The sequence below is a fragment of the Chiloscyllium punctatum genome, unplaced genomic scaffold, assembly GCF_047496795.1.
Source record: "Chiloscyllium punctatum isolate Juve2018m unplaced genomic scaffold, sChiPun1.3 scaffold_364, whole genome shotgun sequence".
Lineage (NCBI taxonomy): Eukaryota > Metazoa > Chordata > Chondrichthyes > Orectolobiformes > Hemiscylliidae > Chiloscyllium > Chiloscyllium punctatum.
The window spans coordinates 1-9051 of record NW_027310098.1 but is presented as its reverse complement, the minus strand read 5'-3'; the positions used below and the strand labels follow the sequence as shown (position 1 = coordinate 9051).

General features: G+C 44.4%; 1 long non-coding RNA gene across 2 annotated transcripts; it reads left to right on the top strand.

Moving 5' to 3' along the window:
- Positions 1-1359: 1359 nt before the first annotated feature.
- LOC140472556 (uncharacterized) lies at positions 1360-8211 on the top strand. 2 transcript variants are annotated; one of them, XR_011957723.1, is made up of 4 exons: positions 1360-1444; positions 4906-4988; positions 7084-7185; positions 8122-8202. It is a non-coding gene; the product is annotated as an uncharacterized lncRNA (long non-coding RNA). The 2 variants fall into 2 exon arrangements; XR_011957722.1 differs by lacking the exon at positions 7084-7185 and having other exon boundaries at positions 8122-8211.
- Positions 8212-9051: the final 840 nt, after the last annotated feature.

Genomic DNA, 9051 nt, shown 5'->3' with positions numbered 1-9051 from the left:
AGTTTCTTACTGAACAGTGACAGGATTGGACAGAGTCCGCATGGACTTAAGAGAGGGGAATCATACTTAGCAAATCTACTGTAAGAATCTACAAAGTCGAATATTAAAGTAAGAAATTGCAGGATATTTAGAAAAGCTTATCATTAAACATGGTAGACTGGGTTTTGTGAAAGAGAAACTATATTTGACAAATTTATGACAGTTCATTGAGGGGATAACAAGCAGGGCTGATAAAGGGCAATCCAATGATGTTCTGTCTTTGGATTTTAAAAATGCAAATGATAAGGTTCTACATACAAGTTAATTGCACAATTTAGGAGTTCATGGTATCGGCGTAATGTATTAGCATGGATTGAGGATTAGGTAACCACACTGGCTGTTGCTGAGTCCTCACTTGCAGTGCTGTATACAATGATAGCTCCCATATTTAATAAAGGATAAACCAACATTGGAGACCATTCAAAAAAGATTTACTTAGCTGCTTTGACCTATCAAGAATAGATAAGCAGGGGTGATCTTATAGAAACAAGATTCTGAGGAGTTTGGCAGGGTAGATGTTGACGAGATCTTCTAGCACCATTGAAGTCTCAAACCAGGGGACATTATATAAGGGAACATTCATTTTAAAAAACGTAAAGAATTTTTTCTCTCAGTGAATGGCTAGAATTTTCTCGCCCAAACAATTGTGAAAGTTAAATGTGGGAGGGGAATGTTTGGGTTACTCTTCGTAGGGTTGTTCTGGCTTGTTGGCTGAAGGGCCTGTTTCTACACAGTAGGGAATCTGTGATTCTATCTCAAATTATTTCAAAAGAGGGCAGATAGATTTTTGAAATATTGAGCAGGTGAGGGCTATGCGGATCAAGCAAAGAGGGGTTGAGGTCTGGGTTGGCCCAGACATGATCTGATAGAATGGGGGAACAAGCTGAAGGGAATGAATGCCCTACTCCTGCTCCGATTCCTTGAGGCTCCACTTCATGCTTTTTTTGTTTCCAAAGAAGAGTGTGATACAATGTGCTAAAGATCTCAGATGTTGTGAAAACGGGGTGTTTATGTACTGGTTCAGATGGCGTTGATTCATCAATCACAGCTATACAGTCATGAGTGGGAAGGCAAATCCCTCCATGAATCAAGGAAATCTACTGCAGAGCTCACACAAAGGGAATTCTTCCCCTCAGTAAACTCTCCCATCACATTACCCAACATATCAGCAAAAGCAGGACACACTGTGCATGCTTTCGTCAACAAAGGCGACCCCGGGTGATTGATGTCAGCACCGGACCAATGAAAGGACGGTGGGCGGAGCTGGATGACCTAGCCGGCGTGTTGGTCCTCCAACCAATCAAAGTGAATGAAGGGCGGAGCTAAACAACCATGTGATCACCCTCGCGCACGGCGCAGAGTTGCTGTTATGAATGCTCGGGAAGTTATGGAGAGAAAGGATCCGGTAAGGAAAGAAATAAACAGGGAAACGGGAGAAAAACTGTGTTGCTATGAGCGGAGAGGTTTTGCAAACAAATTGTGCACGTCGGAAAACACAAATTTGAACGTCCCAGTCCCGTGTTTACAGTAAATGGGGAATTGCCTCAGCGCGGCTGAAGGCCTGAGTGAGCGCCGCCATCTTTATTCGGGACAACGATTCACTGGACACGTGCGGAGCCGCCATCTTTGTAGGGGGCAAGGTGCAGTCAGGCGCATGTGCAGCCTTTCTCTATTATAGAGTCACTGGGATCATAGCAGCCAATACTGCTCTGATTCACCTCTGGGCTCCCTCATAACCACTTTGTCAAGATCCAGCTCCCTCAGTCTCGAAAGTAATTTATAGACAAAGGGTTTTTCACTGCTGCCCAGCCCCTGACCATGTACTGCTCTATTATCAGATTACTTTTTTCTTGAATATTTTTGACAGTCAAGAATTCTTTTTTCCAATAAGCAAGTGTATTTTCCTTCCATTTCTGACGATCAAATTCTGCACCATTTTCATTCCCTGTAATCCATTTTGCATTCCCTGAAACATCAACTGTGTTTCTCCTTCCACAGATACCAGTGATTAATGCCAAAGCCCTGTTGCCTGTGAAGAGGGTGATGTTTGACTTTCTTGTACAGCTGCAGTTTGTGTGGTGAAGGTGCTCCCACAATGTGGTTGGATAAGAGACATTAAGAGTATTCATTCAGCAACAGTGATGATTTGAAAATAATGTCCAAATCAACAACATTTTTTAAATTTTTATTATCATGCTTATAATTTCACAAAAATACGATTGAGAACTTTAGACCTCAGGCCAGAGAGGGAGATATTAGGTCAGGTGACCAAAAGCATTGCCAAAAAGCAGGTTTTGAGGGATGTCTTAAAGGTGGAAAGCAGACCTGTGAGGTTTTGGCTGCAAATTTCAGACCATGCTGCTTCAGCAACTGTAGAAACAGCCACACAGGTGAAGTAATGAATTTACAAATGGTTGGGAGTCTCGAAGAAAATAGGTTGTCGAGGTCTCAAAGTGTGTGTGGTGCAGGGAGCTCGGGATTATTACAGCCAGAAATTAAATCAAGTGTGAGAATTTTAAATTGAGGGATATTGGCCAGATGCTGGCAGGTGAGACTTGATTGGGTTGGGGTATCTGGTCGGCGTGGACGGGTTGGACCGAAGGGTCTGTTTCCTTGCTGTACATCTCTATGGCTGTATGCTGTTGATTCTAATTAGGAGCCTTTTGATGAATCAACAAGCAGAGATTTCGACTTTCTTGAGATTACAGGGAGGTTGAATGTGGGAAGCTGGCCCTGAGTGTGTTTGGAAAATGAAGTCTGGAGATAACACATGATGGATGAGAGTTTCAGTATATGAGCTGAGATGAGGGTGGAATCAGCTAGAATTAGTGATCTTGGAGTGGGACTGAGTTGTCACACTCACCTCACCTCTGGGATTCAGCTGGTTGTCAGGTTGTGAATCAGGGCGGTAACACAATCGGGAGCTGAGTGGCCCTGGTGGAGACTAAAATGAGTGTCACTCAGCTGGCTGTTGCTGAGCAGCTGCTGCTTGGTAGCCCTGTTGATGACATTTTCCATCACGTTACTGCTGATCGAGTGTGGACTGATAAGAGGGAAATTGGCTGGGTTGGATTGCCCTGTGTTTTTGTGTTGAACATTCCTGGGCAATGTTCCACATTGTCGGTAGATGCCAGTGCTGGAGCGGTACTTGGCTCGGTGGGTGGCAAGTTCTGGAGCACAAGCCATCAGTATTATTGCCAGAATATTGGCAGGGCCCATAGCCTTTGCACTAATTAACCATTTCTTGATGTTATTCAAACTCAATCGAACTGCTTTAAAACTCACATCTGTGATGTTAGAAACCACTGGAGAAGGCTGAGATGGATCATCCCATATTGCACTTCTGGCTGCAGATTGCTGCAAATGCTGTTGTCTTATCTGGTGCATGGGTGTGAGGCTCCTCCATCAGTAAGGGTGGGGATATCTGTGATACTTCCTCCAGTGAGTTGTTTAATTGTCCATCACCGTTCACAACTGGTTGTGGCAGAACTGCAGAGCGCCGATCTGTTCCATTGGATGTTGGATCACTTAACTCTGTTGCTTGCTGCTGATGCTGTTTGAAATGCAGGTAATTCAGTTTGACAGCTTCACCAGGTTGGCACTTTGTTTTTAAGTCTGCCTGGTTGCTGCTCATGGCATGCCCTCCTTTCCTGTCCATTGTGATGGGTGAGAGCAGGATTTACAAACCCATGAGGTTACAGATCGTGCTGGAGTACAGTTCTGCTGCTGTTGATGTCCCACAGTGTCTCATAGATACCCAGTTTGAGAGCTTACATCTCTTCGAAGTCTGTCCCCTTTCGAACGGTGATAGTGCCACTCAACACAATGGAGGTTTTTCTCAACTTTATGGCAAGACTTTGTCTTCAAAAGGAATGTGTGATGGTTGGTCTTCCTGATACTGTCATGGCTAGATGTATCTGCAGCTGGTCAATTCATAACAATGAGATCAAGTATGTTTTTCCCTCTTGTTGGTTCCCTCACCACCCGCTGCAGACTCAGCTGAGCAGCTATACCCTTTAGGACCTGGCCAGCTCAGTCAGTAATTCTATTGCAGAGCTCGTCTCGATTGTGGACATTGAAATCCTGTACCCAGAGTACATTTGACACCATTTTATTGCCTCAGTGCCTCCTCCAAATGTTATTCAACATGAAGGAGGAGTGATTCATCAGCCAAGAGAGGGCGGGACGTGGTAATCAGCAGGAGCCATGAGACATCCTGGACTCCGGAGCCAATGCTGTGTACTCGCAGGGCAAATCCTCCCTATCTGTACACCACTGTGCCACCACCTCTGCCTGGTCTGTCATGCCGGTGGGACAGGACATATCCAGAGATTTCAGGAGAAAGTGAAGACTGCAGATGCTGGAGATCAGAGTCAAGAGTCTGGTGCTGGAAAAGCACTGCAGGTCAGGCTGATGAAGGGCTTAGGCTTGAAACGTCGATTCTCCTGCTCCTTGGATGCTGCCTGACCTGTTGTGCTTTTCCAGCCCCACAGTCTCGATATCTAGGGATGGTGATGGTGGTGTCTGGTCATTGTTTGTAAGGGATGATTCCGTGAGTATGACTATGTCAGGCTGTTCCTTGACTAGTCTGTGAGACAGCTCTCCACGTTTTGGCACCAAAAACCATATGTTAGTGAGGAGGACGTTGCACCATCGAGAGGGCTGATTCTGTGGTTGTAATTTCTGGTGCCTTGTTAGTTGCCAACTGGTCCATCCAGTTTCATTCATTTGTTGAGACTTTGCAGTGATTAATACAGTGAGTAGCTGGCTGGGCCACTGTCAGGTTGGCAGGATTTTTTTCGCCATTGACAATGGTTTCATGGAGATCAGGAGATTCCTAATACGTTGTATTTTTCTTGAATTCAGATTCCACCATCTGCCAAGATGGGATTCGAACCAGGACTTCAGTCGTTTGTTTTAATATTCTGGATAAAAGCTAAATACATCAGGTTTGTTCACTCATTTTAAATATCACTAACCCTGGTTTTGTTTCTTTGTAAAACACTGTCCATCATCCTGTCTCCTCCATCCTCCCCTCCAACAATGAGTGAGGAGCACATGGAGTTTCTCTGTCACTAAGACTGAGATAATCCGATCTGCTGTTTCCCTCCCTCCCACTAGCCCACTGAGCCCAACTGCCTCACGTGGTGTTCCTGGTTTTTGTCCTAAACCTACATCTTTCTCCAGTCTCTTGTCAAGCCTTATCAGAGCTCACCTTGACCCTTTACCCTAATCTCGCTAAACTCACATTCCAACTCTCTTTCCTCTGCTGCCGCCTCATCACCCCCCCTCGCCAATTTATAGATATTGTTCCTTGTTCTGTCTGTTGGTCTTTTTTGGTTATGTCCTTCTCTCCCATTCTGTGAAAAACTAATATTTGACCTTACCATTGTTGGAAAATCCTGCTCCATCTCCATTCTCCCTTTCCTTTCTGAATTCCTTGCATTTGGTGTCCCTCAACGATCTATCTTTGGTCTCTCCTGTATCTCACGTACATAGTGCCGGGAGGTGATATCATCCAAAACCACTGTGTTAGGTTTGACATGTACACTGACGATGCCCAGCTCTCCCTCCCCATCATCCCTCTCCATTTCTCCACTGTTACTCAGTTATCAAATTGCTTACCACATTCCCACTACTCGATTAGCTGCAATTTCCTCCAATGAAACATTGTCATGGTTAAACCCATTGCCTTACCTTTACCTTTCTGCTGAGCCCCTCCCTCCCACTGGGAACTCTCTGAGGCAGAACCACACTCTTCACAATATTGCTCTTATATCTGACCCCAAGGTGACCTTCTGATCAGACATCCACACAATCAGAACAGCAGGAATTCCAATCTCTTAAACGTTGCTTTTCTCCACCTCACCCCAGCTCCATTGCTCCTGAAACCCCTTACCCGTCTGTGTCACCTTAAACTTGAATCCAAAACAGAACCCTTGATTCTGTGACTCAGAATCTGGTTTCAGACTCCCCTCTCAGTATTTACCCTCAGACACATCCTCTCAGTATTTATCCTGTCAAACCCCTAAAGAATCCCATTTGTCTCAATGAGATCACCTCTCTTTCTCCAAAATCCATTGAGTACAGTCCCAACCTTTTCAGCCTTTATTTAACAGATAATCCCTCCAAACCAGGGATCATCTCATTGAATCTTCCCTGAATTGCCTCCAATAAAGTGACACATTTCCTTATCTAAAGGGACCAAAACTGCTCTCATTCCTGCAGATATGGTGGTCTCACCAGCACTTCCACACGTTACTCTCAGGTATATACTCCAAACTCTAAGACTGAAAACTTTTGAAACAAAACATTCGATTCCCCTTCCTGATTCCCTGTTGTAACTGTGTGGTAGCTTTCTGTGTTTCCTGAACAATTACCCCTGGTCCCTTTGTGGTGCAGCTTTCTACATTTTCCACCATTTAAATTGTACTTTGTTCTTTTATTATCTCCTCCAAAATGAGCAACTTCCCATTTTCCCAAGTTAAACCCCATCTAGCAACTTGTTGCCCCCTTCTCCTGTGCATCTCTCTCTTTTCATAATCCTCTTAGACCTTTACAGTTGTGCCTTTTCTAGGAGATATCCCCCCTTCCCATTCTTTCAAACATTTACTGGGAGCACTGGGCAGTGGGAAGCAGGCAGAGTTGCTATCTTTTTAGTGATACACTTTGGAGTGATTGAGAGGATCTTCCTACCCATTGGTCAGGATGGAGACAATTTGCCCATCGTTAGGCTTAGCCTTTCACACCCATGTCTTATTGATGAGGCAGAGCGGCAGCATAGAATGAAAGAAAAGAAAGTAATTCTTGTTCCCCATATCTCACTGACGCTTGGATAATTTTCTCCAATGTGTCCAAGAACTGCTGTGTTCAGTCACATGAGATCTCAAGTTGGAATCTCCTAGAAACCCACAGATTTCCCCCTGAGTTGACTGCTGATGTCCTCAAGGGTAATATGTACAGTACTCCTGGGCCACGAAGAGGGGATGGTGTGAGTTTCTAACCTGAACTGATAGTGACAGATTTTATAAACTTGTATTACAGAATATTACAGGTGGATATTCAGATGGTGATCTCAGTAAATATTCTGCTAAACTCTGATTGAATTACTCAGTATATCAGGATCTGGATATTCGCATTGTGTGTGTGAGTATTGTGTTCCAGATCAATCCCATTTGCTGCTTAAAAATTCTCCTTTGAATCATCGCCTTCTCTCAAAAGGATCCCCAAACCTTCAATGTGTCATGTAATCCTTTTATGATGACCTGGTGAGTGAAAGGTTTATTATTCGAATGTGTAATTTTTGTATAAGGATGCCTCAGAGAGGGAGCAGAATATTCGTAAAGGGGAGAATAACCATTTTGAGGGAAGGCTGTAGTTTATTGGTATCAATGACATAGGAATAGAAGAGTTCACATTATTGGATCATTGGAATCTCTTGTGGGGTAGAATTGACCTACATCAGAAGGATGGATTGTACTGGCACTGGAAGGGAACAGTTGCTAGTGCTATTCAGGAGGCATTAAACCAGTGAAGGAATGTGGGTAAACCCAGAGAGAGAGTGAGGGAAGAGCTCAGTCTGACGTTGGTACAGTTCAGATGTCAAACAGTCAAGGCAGACAAGGGCAAGGCACAGAATGAGCAGTTACTCTGCATTTATTTCAATACAGGAGGCAGAGGAGCTCAGTGTATGGTTTTGAACATCGCACTGGGATATTATAGCAATTACAGAGGCATAACTTAATGATGGATAGGACCAGCAGCTTAATGTTCCAGTGTATAGATGCTATAGCAAAGATAGAAAGGGGGCAACAGAGCAGGGGGAGAGGTATTTTTGATTCGGGATAACATTACAGCTGGGCTTCAAGAGGGTATTCCTGGGAGTACATCCAGGCAGGTTATACAGGTGGAACTGAGAAATAAGAAAGGGATGATCTCCTTATTGGGATGGTACTATTGACCCCCCCCCACTTCCCCAATAGTCAGCAGGGAGTTGAGAAGCAAATTTACTAAGAGATCGCTTATCTGTAAGAATAGTATGGTTGGGTACAAGACTTGACCTTCTTTGTTATTCATTCACAGGATGAGGGTGTCACTGGCTGGGCCCAAAGGGCAGTAAAGAGTCAACTACATTGCTGTGAGTCTGGAGTCACATGTAGGCCAGACCAGGTAAGAATGGCAGATTCCTTCCCTGAAGAATATTAGCGAATCTGATGAGTTTTTTTCGCAATAATCAACAATGGATTCATGGTCTTTAATAGATTCTTAATTCCACATTTTTATTGAATTCACATTCCACTGTCTGCCGTAACGGGATCCAAATCCTGGCCCCCAGAATGTTATCTGGGTGTCTGGGTTATCCATCTAGTGATAATCTCACTTGGCCATTTGGCAGGGTGAGTGACTGAGGTATCCGTGGGGCAGCACATCAGCACCAAAGATCCCATGGTCTCTGCGGAAGATAGAAAGGGTTGGGGAGGGAGATATATCCCTGGTGGTGGGGTCTGACTGTAGGTAGCGGACATAGCAGAGGTTAATGGAGATTAGTGGGTGGCAGGTGAGGACCGGGGGATTATATTCTTATTGTGGTTGGAGGGGTGGGGGGAAGGAGGAGGTACAGGAAGTGGAGGATATGCGTTGGAGTGCATTGTTGATCAAGTGGGAGGGAAATGCGGTCCTTGAAAGAGGAAACCTTTCTGGGATGTCCTGAAGTGGAATTGCTTCTCCTGGGAGCAGATATGGCAGAGGCGGAGGAATTGGGAGTACAGTATCACGTTTTTACAGGAATATACTCGAGGGTAATCAGGAGAGCAAAAAGGGGACTTGAAATATCTCTAGGAAATAGTTTAAGGAGAATCCAAAGAGATTCTACAAATACATTAAGGAAAAAATAATAACCAGACAGAGAATAGGACCCCTTAAAGATCAACAAGGCCATCTATGGAACAACAGGAGGTGGGAGAAATACTATGCTCTTCTATTCTAGAGAGTTTGGAGAAATAAATCGCGATA